Source organism: Lepisosteus platostomus, chromosome 7, assembly GCF_059453375.1.
Source record: "Lepisosteus platostomus isolate fLepPlt1 chromosome 7, fLepPlt1.hap1, whole genome shotgun sequence".
Taxonomy (NCBI): domain Eukaryota; kingdom Metazoa; phylum Chordata; class Actinopteri; order Semionotiformes; family Lepisosteidae; genus Lepisosteus; species Lepisosteus platostomus.
In genome coordinates this window covers 19,608,173-19,623,434 of record NC_142617.1, presented here as the reverse complement: position 1 = coordinate 19,623,434, position 15,262 = coordinate 19,608,173, and the positions used below count along the sequence as shown (strand labels likewise).

At 38.0% G+C, this 15,262-nt stretch overlaps 1 protein-coding gene across 5 annotated transcripts in view; it reads left to right on the top strand.

The window, feature by feature from the left end:
• The window catches only part of tiam1a (TIAM Rac1 associated GEF 1a), a 123,607-nt gene that overhangs the window by 28,075 nt on the left and 80,270 nt on the right, over positions 1-15,262 (top strand). The window contains exon 1 of one of the 5 annotated variants that reach the window (XM_088639605.1): positions 12,832-13,074. The exons of 3 other annotated variants lie outside the window; for them this stretch is intronic. The gene's annotated coding sequence lies outside the window, so the exon portion shown is untranslated. Of the gene's footprint in view, positions 1-12,831; positions 13,075-15,262 lie in introns of those variants that run through there. One more of the 5 variants, XM_088639601.1, reaches the window with a different exon arrangement.

Below are 15,262 nucleotides of genomic sequence, written 5' to 3'. Positions count from 1 at the left end.
GCTGCTGGGAGGTGTAATGGTAGGAGTGGAGAAATTGGAGTGCGGCTGTTTCTCCTTTCATCCATTTTCTAACCACTTCTGCCAATTCAGGGTCTTGGGGAGCTGAAGCCCTGGACTGGAGGCCATTACATCACAGGCCAGACAGACACAAACACACAGTCACACAAGGACCCATTTCCCCAGAAGCCAATTAACCTCCAAGTATGTCTTTGGACTGTGTGAAGAAATCAGAATACCTGGAGGAAACACATGCAGACATGGAGAGAACATGCAAACTCCACACAGAAAGCACCCCAGGTCCTTAATTGAACCGAGGGCCCCAGCACCACGAGGCAGTAATGCTAACCACTGTGCCAGTGTGCTTCACTGCTGCTACAGCCCAAATCTTTATTGATGTATGCTTCTGTTAACCTCCTTGACTTCATTTTTGTGGACTTTTTGTAGGAAATCTGGAGGGGACTGAATGTGCTATTGTTCAAAATTGAAAAACAAAAATAAGCAAATTACTGTATCAGTAATATTAACATAAATATTGTTTTTTGGGTAATATTAAAATTTGATATTATAAACCACTTTAGGCAAAGGGTAATTCTTGTAATCTAACATCAGTCTCTAAAACTGCAAGAATGTTCAGCAACCAAATAATTTATACATTAACAATGTCTAGCTTAACACCTGTTTCGTTAAAAACAAGAGCCTGTAGGAGCCTGCATTCGATAGTATTGGTATTCATAGTACAGCCTGTGAGCTGATTGTTCTAAAGCCTGCTTATTACAATATCCAGGAAATGTACATGCAAAGCTCTGAGAGTGGACTGAGAGCTGTTAATGGAAGATCCAGTAACCAATGGAAGATGACAGATGCAGCAGAGCTATTATGATCCTAAAACTAAACAAAGCATTAGAAGCACAGAATATTTTTTAGGATTACATTGCAGATTCAGCTTAATGGATAAATAGTGCAAAAAATGCTGTTAAATATTTAGTCTTAGAAAAACAGTTTCTTAACAAGGAACAAGTCTTTATTAACACGTAAAAATGTAATTCAAAGAACTAAAAATATTGAACTCTTGTTTCTGTAGCTCTGTAGATGGGTGTTTTGATCACAGAAAGCAGAAGGAGCAGTTTTTGAGATATTTTAAGAACATAGACTCTATTTTTGACCATACGCAACGATTTACATTTGTATTCTGCAATCAGTAATGCAATGAAAGTATTTTTCTGGGGCTGTCTACCAGTATTGATATTTTTTTTTTTAAAAAGAAATGTTTTTTTTCACATTAAGGTGCAGGCACCTTTCTTTAAGGGGTGTATAGTGTGGAGACGTGGGGAGTACTATTGTAGGAAACGTAAACGCTGGGGACTTTATAAAAAAGTCCTCAAGCAGGGCTTTTGATTGAGATCATACAGTATATCGATATCAAGTCAACCAAGGCAGAATACAAATGTGGTATTATGGCCCAGAAAGGCCAAATGGCCTTCTCTTGTTTGTAACCTTTGTTATCTTATGTACACACCTGATTTTTTCAGAGTGGGATATTTAATAAATTGTTTTGTACAGGATTCTGTTCAGGTTTTGGATTTTATTCCCCTTTTTTTGACCGGTTCAAATAATTTCCTTTACTATGTCAAAATAATACAAATTTGATTAGGATTCTAATGATGTGAAAAAGAGAATTATAATCTGGATACTTGTACTGAGAAACAAGCACTTTAAAATGCCCTTTCCTATACCCAGGGAGGTGCGGCTGAGTTAGTTTATTTGCCAGAAACTGTGAGAAAAAGAGCAGACACCGATGCTCACTTCTTGGTGTGCTTTTTCTCCTCTTTGCTTGACCTGCTGTATGATGACAAAATCACAGCTCAATCGAGCTTGGTATTTTCATCCATTCCAAAGCAGCTGTCAAAAAGGGGATATTTTCATTTCATGTTGTGCTTGTGCCATGTGTTTAATATGAATGAAAATGGGGGAGTAAGGAAGCTGCTATAGATCAAGGCTAGTATGGAGAATGACTTTCTGAAGATCTGAGAGTGTTCCTTCCAGCTGATTTTCATTGATGTCCACATTTTGAAGTGCTGATGCCACTGATTCTGGTTTTCTGGAACCCCTGTAGGCTTTAGAATTTTGTTACCCTTGGGCTAAACTGCTTCTATTCTGCAAGCGTATAGAATCTCATGTCTTGTTGCCCTTTTTTTAAAGAACATGAGTTCTGACGTGCAGCCAGTTTGTAGCTGCTGATGTGTAGATTTTGGTTTCAGAGTCCCCCACTTAATCTACTGTATATGCTTTATATTTTTAGGAACTGTATATGCTTCAGGTTTGTAGGCTATGTGACAGCAGTGAAACATAACAAAGGAGTACACCTCTTCCTAAATGTATGAATAATATAATTCAGTATTTAATTTTGGCATAAAAATTTCACTCGCATTTTAGTCTATGTTGGAAACTGATCCAATCGCATAGCACCGTAACCAGTTTAATAGGTTTTTAAATATTTTTTACTCTGTTGTCTAAAATGCCATATGTGGTCTAATACAAGTCAGTGCAGATTTAGTCAGAATGAGGAAACGGGTTTGGCATACAGTATATAGCACCCAGTGTGCTCCCCAGGTGGACATCAGTAGTATTAATAAACACTTGGTGGGTCCTGTAATTGTCAGAATGTAACTGTTCCCCATGCTCCCATTAATGTAGAAATTGTATTTCTCTAGTTTGAAGTATCTGTATACACATTGGTGCCTTTGATTCCCTTTTCTGGGATTTTAGGGCTTGCATCTTTTTTAAAAGCTCTTTTTTAAAAACACAGAATATACTGTATAATACCAGTTACCTGTTCTGCAAAGTAATGAAGAGATTTCAGACACCTACTTTGGCTGCTCCATTATAAAAACATGCCTTATTTCTTTCGGTACACTGTGAACAATGCAGTCAGGATTGTGCTGAACCATCTCTAACCTGCTGTAAATTACATATATTTTTTCCTGGGTGTGAACCAAGGTTTATACAATATAGTAGCAAATGTAATTTGCTGCTATATTTTGTATGAGTTTGTATGTCCCTCCCATATTCACATGGGTTTGTTCCAGGAGCTCCAGTTTCCTCTCAGTCCAAAGACCTGTTGGTAGGATAATTGGGTTCTGCGAAAATTAGCGCTGTTGTAAGTGTGTGTCTATCTGTGTGTGCCCTGCAATGGACTGGTGTCCCATCCAGAGTGTTTCTCGCCATGTAACCAATGTATCCCGGGCTAAGCTTTGGGACGTTGTGACCCAGAATTATGCATAAACGGTTATTTAAATGATGTGATAGGAAATTTTCCATTTCAGTTAACACATTGTAATCTTCCTTTTCTTTCTGTTGTAGGACTGGAAAGAACATCTAAAAAAAAAAACTTTACAGAGTTGTATTAATGCACTGCCCCCGCAGTTTTTTCTGCCGTTTTTTGACATTTATATTATTTGTTGTTAAAGTGGATTCTAACTTTTAAGATATGACTTTACTACAATGGTAATGGGCCTAGAGTACTGTACTTCTGTCCTGGGAAAATTAAAAACTTTGTTTGCGGAGCTGATGTCTCAGGCAGATACTGAACTGTTAATGTTGTGGATTAAAGCTCTTTGAGTTTTAGTCGACTCTTAGACCCTTAATTATACGTGATTAATTCCAGGTTACATCTCAAAACTGGTATTTACAAAGTTAGCAAAGAGATAAGGTAAGTAATGGTACACAGCATACCAAACATCACCTGGCAATTTAGATTTACACTTTTTATTTTAACTAGAAAAGAACACGGAAGTTGTAAAGCTCTACAAATTTCACAGTTGCCTCAGACTCTTCAAAAGGCTTTGTTATTGATTTGTAACATTGGGTTTTTGTACTTTACAGATAACAGCTGAGGGAAACCATGGAATAGTTCTTTTTTCTAAGAGTCTTAGCTATGTTTAAATAAGTAATTATATAAATACATTACCCCTACATTTCTCCTTACCGTAGAGCTGTGTTTTCTTACCCCTGGGCTGGAGTATCCTGGTGTCTTCTAGTTTTAAGAGTTTTTACCAAACAAACTCTTAACCAGTAATTGAACCAAAGGATTTTTAACTGTTTTCTGCACTCAGGAAGTAGGATCACAAATAGTGTGCTTTGTGTGTATCATTTCCAAGAAATACAGTGAGGGGAATTGTTACAGCATTTGGTACAGGTTTCAGACGGCTTTCTAACCTTCTTACAAAGGTTAGGGGCTGTGTGCCGATTTCAGAGTACATCTGATTATCACACAAGCTGCAGAATTCTGGACTTACTGGACCCTGTTTAGTACCTTAGAGATATCCCAGTAAGTAAGACGTGCATCAATCTTTCCTCTTCAGGTAGGTAGCAAGGTGTAGCTGGAAGAAAGACATCCTTGTGATGTATCTAACAAAAAGCCAACACAAGGTCAAAAGTAATTCATTTATCATGATAAAACACATTCAATATACTATATATTCATAATATAAGACAGGTACTAGTGAGGTGCAGAAACTGCAGCAGTAGTATCCAATTTGGTCTGCAAGTATATCTATCATGAGTATAGCAGTGAAATCCAAGTCTGTCGTAGTGAAAAATCTGACAAAAGCAACAATGTGTTAATACTAAAAAGCAAAACGGCCAAGATTTGGCTCATGTTAGTTAAATAGGAGCTAAACCAATAAAGGGAAATACCTGTGATCCATTGATAAATGTCCATGTGATACAATAGAATGCAGTGACTGAAAGTATTGAAACATACAGATGTTTCTGTCTTGAAGGTGTGCTCAAATGCTGTAAACAAGAAAAAGAATCTCGGCAGATTTCCATTAGTAACTGATTTATAGAATCGAGTTGACTTGAGTATTTGGGTTTACATTTTAAAAAGACTTTGCTGGGTGCTGTGGAATCCTGAGAGATTTTTGTGACTTTGTACCACATATAACATTCTTCCATTTTTTTCCCTCTGATTTTGTTTATCCACCTCAAAGGGCAATTTATCTTCAAGACATGAATATTTAGCAGTTGCTTATGTGGCACTAAATTGCTACAAGCAACTTTGGTCTGTTCCAAGGAGTTGACCTTAATAAATTCCCACAAAGGGATGCTGCACTGTTTCTTCACATTTTTGAAAAATACATTTTCACATGAGAAGAATGTATTCCATGTACAGAAATCCCAATTGCAATTATATTGCATTTTCAAAACCATCATCCCTGTTTAATTTCCACAGATCTTAATTTCTCATTTGCATGGTTTAGTATTACATGTTAGAAGAAATAAAATGCATTGAACAGAGGGCCGTGGAAGCACCTTTTGCAATAAAGGCCCTGGTTCATAGTAAAGGATCAGCAACAGAACATAATGGCTCCTTTGAGGCTCTGCCTCTTGCTGGCAGTGACTTGGCCCTGAAGCGGTTAGGTGAGCTGGCCTGAGACCCGCCAGGCTCAGAGCAGGCAAAGTGAGGAGGCCAGACTATGCCTCGCAGCACTGCCTCATTTTGACTGACATGTGGTTTGTAAAACAAAGGACCCCATGTGTTTCTTCCTGCTGGTGCTTGGGTTCAGTTGGTTCCAAGTTGGCAGGCTTTCTAATCTATTGTCTAAGCTCCCCACAGGTGTTTCTAAAGCTCCTGTGTCGCCAGGAGTGGAGGGACAATAAAGGGGTGGGGATAAATGGGAATTCAAAACTGTAAGGATGTGAATACCAAATGCCGATGAAGGCTTCCTGGCCTTCTCAGCTGAACAGTGTGGAATATGATAGACAGATAAGAGGCAAACAATTCATTTGTTTAATGTGAACTCGGTAAAGCTTGTAGGTTGAAGTTAGGAATGATAGAGCTCTGCCACTAGAGACTATATTACTTTTTCAAGATTTCAAGTGTATCTCTCACTCTCATAGCTCTACTATGGGCCTTAAGGCTTTACTTGTGGTTCTCCCATTGTGCTCTAAAGTTGTTGACCTCTAAAGTAAGTGAAATCGACTTGTAAACACAAGCTAGAGCAGGATGCTTTGTGTGTTTGTGTAGTGAATGTGGCTGAAGACTGGATATTATTCACAAGCATGGGCATCTTCAAATGCCCCAACTAAGACATACCTGAGAAGCACAAACACACAATGCTGGGAGCAAGCTGTACGTTTCTTACCTTGTGGAATTTGAATGCTGTTCCGAGTCCTGGGAAATTATTTCACTATTCCAGTCTTATCTTACTCTAGATGTATCTGATACTCCAGAAGTATCTGTGATGGAGTGCAGTGTGCATAATCATTCAGCTAAAATTGGCTTCAAAATACACCATTCTTTCTGTTTATAGGGCACAAGCTGTAAATACAAAATATTTGTATAATATAATAAAACAGATGGTTGTAAGCAGTGTTTGTTGAATAACCATGTAGCCATCACTTAAATGCATTACAAGATTTAAATAGGCTTTTTCTTTGGCAAACTACAATTCCTTGTGCACAATGTCTGCTCTGCAAAATTGAGATGAATTCAAGCAGAAGGGTTATCTGGAGATGCAGAATAACCATATATTTGAAAACATTTTGTAAAGAAAAATGCTCAGGATGTAGTAATTGTACATAGAATTATTTTACATTGCATTGTACTAGTAGGTGAGCAGCTGTCTTTGTATCCAGTTTACAAGGATGTAATAGTGAAACACAGTAAAATACAATAAATAAACCTAGTAACTTTGTGGAAATGTTCTGCGTGGACTCTTCTAAAGTAAAGAACCTTATGATCTGTAAGCTCTTTTTCCTCTCCATAAATGAGAGCACAAAGGCTGATAAAGCAGTTTTGAAGGGAACTAAGCCAAGATCTGTAATGTGAAGCCAATTTGTCTCTCCTGGTACCGTACATTGTGTGACTAGGTAGGTTAAAGATGAGGGCCACAATATGCCTTCTGTTCAGCTGTCCTTCCTGATGTGCTCCTTTCCTGATAATAAGGATTATATTTGTAGATTATAGTGTTTATGGTTCTGAAAGAGAAAAAAGAAACCCACAAAACAGACAACTGAACCCCACAAAATAGTTGAATGATGAGTAAACTCAGTGTTTATTTGTATCAAGTATCATTCTTTTTTTTGTAGCATGTAGAGAATGCTTACGGCCGCACCACCTTGAGCACGCCTGATCTCGTCTAATCTCGGAAGCTAAGCAGGGTCGGTTAGTACTTGGATGGGAGACCGCCTGGGAATAGCAGGTGCTGTAAGCTTAGGGGCGCAGCGGTGGCACTGTGGCTAAGGATCTGCGCCTATGGCTGGAAGGTTGCCGGTTCAAATCCTACAGCCAGCAGAGGAATCCTACTCCGTTGGGCCCCTGAGCAAGGCCCTTAACTCCAACTGCTCCAGGGGTGCTGTACAATGGCTGACCCTGCGCTCTGACCCCAAGCTTCTCTCCCTGTCTGTGTCTCATGGAGAGCAAGCTGGGGTATGCGAAAACATGAATTCCTAATGCAAGAAATTGTATATGGCTAATAAAGTGTTCTTATCATATAATCTTATGTATCACAAAATAGATTTCTGCTTAGTGCGAGCTATTATGAAGGCTGTGCTGCTTACTGCTTCATAACAGCTAGACAGATTATTTTATGTTGTGTGTTGATAAATTTAAAATCTTTTTATAGAATCAAAAACCTTTCTTAGATGGATCAATTAAATTGAAATCTTATTTTTTCCAAGAGAATGATAGCAGCTATAGCACCTTGTAGCCTGATCTGGTCAGCTCTATGAAGCTCAGTAAGGCTGTGCTGAGTAGTACTTACATGGTGGCTAAGGTAGGGGTTCCCTATTAATTGACATAATAATAGGTTACATTTGAGCTCATTGTTTTCAGTTCCTTAATGTTTAGGAGGTGCCTTTGAACTATTGCATTTAAGTAGCTAGAAATGTCCAACCTAGTAGAAAACAAACTTGCAAAGCTTTTAACCTTAGCAACTTGTTGGCTCAATTAAGGATTTAAGAAAAGAAATTACTCAGCTGCAATTAACATTAGCAGATGTATTTGCCCTCTTGGATCAAGATTGAAACCCCTGCTCCTCGAAAACAAACCTGCTGCTGTAAATGGTCTTGGTGGAACAGTAGGTGGCACTTTTCTCTCTGTAGTACATTTTCCTAAACCAGTGCTCAAATATGGTGGCTGGGGATACTGTGTTGTAAGAGGTTTTTTTTTTCTTTGAATGTGATAAACCAGCTCCAGACTGGCTATGAAAGTCCCCATGGCTCTGTTCATAAGAGTAAGGGAAACCAGCCCTAAAGTCCTGGCTAGATTCATGCCTAGATTGGCCTCCCTGAATTTCCACTGTTGTACAGTTAATGGGGTTTTCCTCACTTTTCCACTTTATCTGCTGTGTTCTAGAATGGCAGCTACACGTTACCCAGGTGTGTGCTACTTCAGTGGTGTGTGAAGTGTTTTGGGACCCTTTAGACAGATAAATAATACTTTATTAATCCCGTAGGGAAATTTATGATGAAGAGCGCTAAATGAATGCAATGAAGTATTAATTATGTATCCTGTGTGATTAATACTTGCATCCGGCCTCTTCACATAATTCAGATGCTGGCAATAATAATGATTGCGGTAACTAATATTACCCTTTGCAGGATCCCTCAAAGAGATGTCAGTTAGGCTTGTTTCTGTCTTTTTATTATAAACAATCAGAATAAGCAGTGCAAGCACACTTAAAAGCATGTTTCAATTTCTGAATAGTAGTAAAAATAAATATTAGAAAAGGTGAATAATTACAACAATAGAGGTTTGTAGACTCATATAATTATGATAATTATATATGTTAAATATTTGCTAGACTAATAAGTACATGCACATGAAAAAAATGATGATAAAAGTCACATGAAGAAAGAAAGTGATATGTGGTAAAAGTTTTTTTTTATATTGTCCCATGCAGGATTAGTAGTAAAAGCTTCCCTGTGAAAAAACTTAAATACATATAAGTATTGTCATTTTTTAGTTACAAAAAAAAAACTGTGAGTAAGATTCAAAATATTCTGTGGTCAATTCATCATTCTTTTATCCTTAGACAAATAACTATCTTTTTTCCTATTTATAGCTGCCTAAATGCAGATCTATTTTGTGTATTTCTGTGCAATTAAACTAATGAAATCTGGACTCCGTGTTTTCTCTTGTTTGGAATGGTTTATTATTGTGATTTTTACAATATTAATAACAGGCACAACAGTTTATGGGATTATCATTGCCTAATCATTAAAGTAACTTTCAATGATGGTTGGCTAACTGCATTAAAAATCAACAGTGCATGGAATTTATTTGGCAATGAGAGTCAGCTGCCATTTAAATACATTTAAGGAACTCTCAAATTAATTTAATTTTTTTGTGATTTTTTTTTATTGTTATATATCCCAGTACTTTTAAAGCAGTTCTGTCCATCGGAGATATTATGTTTTATTTTTTATAGTTTGGATGTGGTATCAGATTTTAAAAAGTTATTGTAATGTTAAAATGCTTGCATAGATAACTCAGTTGTTTGGAAAACATGGTTTAGTGGGCCTAAGAAATTGAGGAATCCCTTTAGGGTAAACACATGTATGTCTTGGGGTTGTTGATTATGAAAAGGATGGTGGATCTGCAAGTATTGTAGCTATCAGAGAACGTGCATTGTAATGAAGAAATAGTTTTTTAAGGGTTAATTCTAGGATGTCTATGCGCATTATTCAATGTCCACCGCTGGACATTAAAATGGCACGACGGGCCCAGAGAAGGAGAAAAGGAGAAGGCTCTATTGTTTGCGCAGACTGTGGAATTCACAAAAGCCTTCAGGCGCAAAGGTGTTCCTCTCTTTTGTGTAACCATTGTGCTAATGATTCTGCCTGCTGGGGTGTTCAGTGTCATTCCTGTCCGCAGTAGCTCTGTTGTAGCTTGCCTTCTGTACCTTTGCATAAGAATCCTTTCGCATCTTCTTCCTTAACAGGTTTGTCTACAAAGCTTGCTTTTGTAATGTACTGGGGGGTGGGTGGGGATGGCAGCTGTTAAATCTGCAACCACAGTAAAAATTCAGTTGTAACTTCAGTTACCTTTAAAAAATCCTTCAGAGTAGTAGCTTTGCATTTTTTGGTACTACAGTAATTGACTGAGGGGCCAATACAGCTAATTTCTATGTCTCCAATGTTTGATGCTGTCTTAAGTTTTGGAATCCAAAGTTTTATGATGTTGCATTAGTGATTCTAATTAGTGACTAGTTTTTTATTTTTAACACTGCTAGGAACATGTGAGTACTGTATACAGGACCTAATGCCAGATCCTAAAATCTTTTAGTGATTTTATACTTTTTCTTGATTTCTTGTACTTTTAATTAGAAACAATTTTGGGATAGCCTTCAACATATTTTATTTTTTAATGTCATATTTTGCTGGTGAGAGATATGTTCAGGGAGCAAAATGAGAAAACTGCCACTTCTACTTTGGGTTTTTATTTGACGGAGTAAAAGCAAATGAAAGAATCTCTATTGCCACCTCAAGCAGTCAGAATCTGCTGAAAAGTTTTTGTTTCTGTTGAATGGACAACTATTTGAAATCCTGTTGAACAGTTCATATTGATTTTAAATGTTCCATGGTACATCAGGTACTATTGATGTTTCCGGCATTTTCTTTATCTTTAATTGAAAGACAGGCTGGTGCAAACAAATGTTTTGTGTTTGATGAAGGGTTCCGTGTAATGAAGTTAAAAGCTCAGTTAGATTCTTAGTTGAGTTTTTTTCCTTCATGACAAGTCTTAGCATAGATGCTTAAAGTACATGGGAGGAGAAATTTTAAGCTTCTTTAGTAAAACTTTTTTGGTGTTTGACTTAATACTTTAAGATGGGAATTCTGTAACAATCTGTTATTTATACAGGGCTGTTGAAATGTGTATTTTAATGGGCCGTTTGAAAAGAACATCAGGTTACAAATTAGAGGCCATTCAGCCTTTCTGACTCATACTGTTTCTGGTAGCTGAGTGATCTGAGGATCTCATTCAGCGGTTTCTTGAAAGGAGAAGCCAGGGTGTTTTTTAAGTTTGCACAATTTTGCTGACTTTGCTTGTTCCAGACTCCCACAACCCTTTGTGTAAAGTTGTGCCTCCGGCTCTCATTAGTAGGACATGCCTTTAAACCAGGAAATGTATATGGTCACCTTTCTCTGGACTGATTTTATTAAAATAAACATCAAATTCTGCTTTACAAATAATTTAACTTCTAAAAGGCACTTGCCTGAGATTGGGTAGAGCTCCAAGATTATGGATCCTGGGTTACATACCTAGCCAGCTGTGACTTGGATTCCCCAAATAGCGCTGTGGAGGGCAGGATGGGTTTTTTTGGTCATGGCTCTCTGGATGCTGTTAGGCCTGTGGCCTCCTTGGTGCTTACAGGCACGTGCTGTAGTCAGTGAGGGATGCTCCTCTCCTCTAATCGGCGGGTCAGAGGAGTCACCCAGACTTCCTAATTCTCCCCTGTTTGTGGTCTCGTCTTTCATGGCTTCCCCACGTTGTCTAAAAGATGACAATGATGTGTAAACCCAAACTCTAAAGCTAAGGAAACTCCTCACAAACAGCTTCTACAAAATGACTGTTCCTGAACTTCCATTTATAGGTCACTTCTGCTGCCTGTGTGTATCATTCTGCACTTGTCTATGTTAAATGGAATGTGCCAGGTATTGGCCCTGTCTTGAATTTTATTTAAATTTTCCTGAATTTCCATTTCAGCTTCTTCAGTGTTTGCCAATCCTTCCATTTTTGACATCATTGGAGTGGTTAGAAAATGGATGGATGGCATACTAGCTACACCAGAATCTAGATCATTGATGTAAATTAGTAACAGCTGTGGTCCTAAAACAGATATCTTTGGTACTTGAATAGTAACATCACCCCAATCTGAGCATTTTCCACCTATCTGTAGTCTTTGATGTTACTCCAAAAGCATGCATTACCTTGAATGCCTGCTGTGTTTTATTTAAAACTGCAGAATACTGCTTACTTCTGCAATTGCCAAATACAGATTAAGAATTAAACATTGCTAAAGCCTTCTTTTGTATCCATTATTGGTATTCCTCGTGCATAGATCTCTGAAAAGATAAGCAAGACCCGCGTTCCCTAAATCCATGTTGACTGTTCTTGAGAATCTCATTGCCATGCAGCTGAATTCTGCTCTACATTTTGTTATCGTTGTTGTTTCCTTCATATTACACAAAATACAAGCAAGAATAACTCATCTGTAGCTTAAAATACTTGATTTTGTATAGCTGCCCTTTTTATGGATGTAATGTTCCCTACTATTCAGGGTCTTAAAATCAGCCTGAAAAGGTGTCATGTGTGACGTAGAACTACATCAGCGCAGGAGAGGTGCTATGACAACAGTGCCTGAGTCATTGAGTTTCTATTTTAAAATACAGCAGAGCCACCACAAAATTGTTTGACAAAATAAACATTTCTATCAGTAGTAGTACTCTTTCCATTACTACAAATGCATATAAAAACACCTTAAAAAGCAGTTGCTTAGCTTTCTTATTTTTGCCACAGCAGCAGACAATTTTTAGTCATGGGTGATGTAATATTCCTTTCCCACGCTCTTGCTGTTAGAAATGAAGCCAAAAATGATGTTGTTGTTGTTGCTTTTTTTTCATACAGTGAGGCTGGCATCCTGAAGCAGCTTCTTAGCCTCTACAATCAATGGGGCTGGACTTTTTTTTTAGGTGTGTGGGGAGGGGAGTATGTGTGTGTGTGTGTGAATGTGATGCTTCCCACAGGGCTATGTGCAGGCAATTAAAAGAGAGACAGGGGAGGTCCCAGGGCTTAAAGGAATAGAGCAGACATTCTTGCTGGCTGCGGAGTTCTCTGTCTGGGGAGGCGGAATTAGAGAGAGAGAGGAAAGAAGGAGGGAACACACAAACACACACACACCCCTCTCCCTGGTTCCTGGGCTCATCCTCACAGGCAAGGCAGCCTGCCCGGAGTTCAAAGCAGGGAGTCGGAAACAATTGGAATGGAGTGTGAAATCTCCCTTGTTGGGGTTTTGGAATTTCTGTGAGTGGTCAGTTAGGAGCGGGCTTGTCTAGTTCCACTCTGGGGTAAGATTTTATCAGTGTTCTTGTTATTTTGCATTTATTCCCTGTGTTAGAGTATATTGTGTGTTTTCAGATGGTTTACAAATGGCACCATAGCTGTAATCCTCCTGAAGGAGGTGTAAGCAATCCTGCTCTGATATTTGCCAGTGTTTCAGGCTTTGAGACTGAACTGCACACAAAGCACCCCTGTAATGAACTGATTTTTAACTTTTATTTTATTATGCAGTCAGAACTTATAATACGCTCCTGTTTTGCTGTTTTTTAAATTAACTTAAATTAAAGTGTTGTGTTTTGCATGTTTGCTGCATTTTGCAAAAGTGATGTATTGATAAAAAATCCTTTATTGTTGACTACCAGTAAGGCGCAGAGTCTTCCAGTCTCTTGTGAGCAAAACATTATGGATTCTTAGTGGTAACTGTATTTCAGCCAGATTTATGTATGGATAATATATATGCTATATATGAGATTGTCAATGTAACTTTGAAAAGCAAATAAAATCTTAAGGTAAAAGCAAGGATTATTACTGTGACATAAATTCACTCTATGAAGGGTGTAAAGTTTTCACTAAGGTGTTAAGACACACTGATAAACTAACCCTCCTTTAACTAGGAGAAAAAGTTGAGTATCTGGTTTTAAAGAGTCTAGAACTTTTTCAAACAAAAAGCAGAGAGGTTTCTTTACATGTAACTTTTCAGTAGCTCCCAGTTATTTTTTTGCAAGGTTAAAAGCCTATTGGGGAGCAGTGATGCTATTTTGTGCATTATTTTAATTGTTCTATTGTGTATTTGAAACAGCTCCCTGTTTCAGGTGACAAATACTTCATATGCCTATATAATTAGGCATGGAAGACTATCTTTATGTTTTTGATTGTGCAAGAGTGCTAGCAATGTACACTGAATATATACTTTGTGTAATTCTCATTGTTCCTGATGAATACTTTCGTTTTACATTGTGTGGTTATACAGCAAGTCCAACTATTTTTCTGCCTCGTTTTAAATTGTCTTTAAATATAAACAAAGACACAGGTTCACAAATGTTCTACAGTTATTGCTTTTCAATGTTTGTAACCTAAACTAAGATCTGCTCAGTAGCATCTGTGGGCTCTCAAATAACTTATTAAGATGGTTAGCAAAGTATATGCCTATTATCTGAGGAAAATCCCATATTTTATATTTCCCATTGTGTGCTACCATTTTAGGTGGCATTTGAAAGGAGTACATACAGTATGTGATTCTTGTGATTTTAATTTTCATTGCAGTAAGTACTGTTTGCTCTATGTCCAGGGAATTCTTAGGAACAACCTGAAGTTTGCTCAATGGACCCAGTGAAGGTCTGTGATATAAATAAATGACTAACTAAATGAGTACTTAAGGTTTAGTGAGTTTGTTCTCTTCCCCTTAGGGAATGTGGGAGGGGGGTTTAAGTTGGCAAAAATGGGTCACAGCTACTCCTCTGCTGCTACAGTAGAAGTGAAGGAAACATATGAGTGAGGTCTCAGGAGGCAGTCTGTGACCCAGTTCTGCACTATGCTTAAACCAAGTCTTTTTGCTTAGTACCATTCAATAACTTCAGGCAGCTTCCTAATGATAAAGGTGGATCACAGTGTGCTGCTAAGAACAGCAGCTGACTAGATAACAGTTTTAATCCTCATTCCTTATTTAGTTCTGCTGCAAAACCCAAAACTGGGCTTAAAGTTGTGGAAGAAAAGTGAAGCCCTTTCTTAGTACTTCACTATAAAGACTGATTATACTACTACAGGGTATTGTATAGAAAAATCTCAATAACCGCATACAATTCAACCATAGAATTGTGTTTCCTGCCTTTTTTCATTAATCTGTAAGCAATAAACTGTGGTATTTATATAGTGTCTTTAATTCCAAGAGATCCCAAAGTGCAGTCACCACTGAAGTGCAGCAGCTCTGAGTGAAACACGGTGGCCATTATGCGCCAGCAGAACAAATACAACAGATCAGACAGGGAGGTGAGAAATTGCTTCACCAAATGAATAAAGGGGGAGCTGCAGGTAAATCAGATTGTGCAGGTTCAGAGTGGAGTTTGCCAGGATATCAAAGCTAACACCCCTCTTTTGGAAAGTGCCATGCAATGTTTAATGCCAAATTAGTTGGGCATTTGGCATTAACATCTCTTCAGCGGTGTGGCACCTTCTACAGTGGTGCCGTGTCCCTGGTCA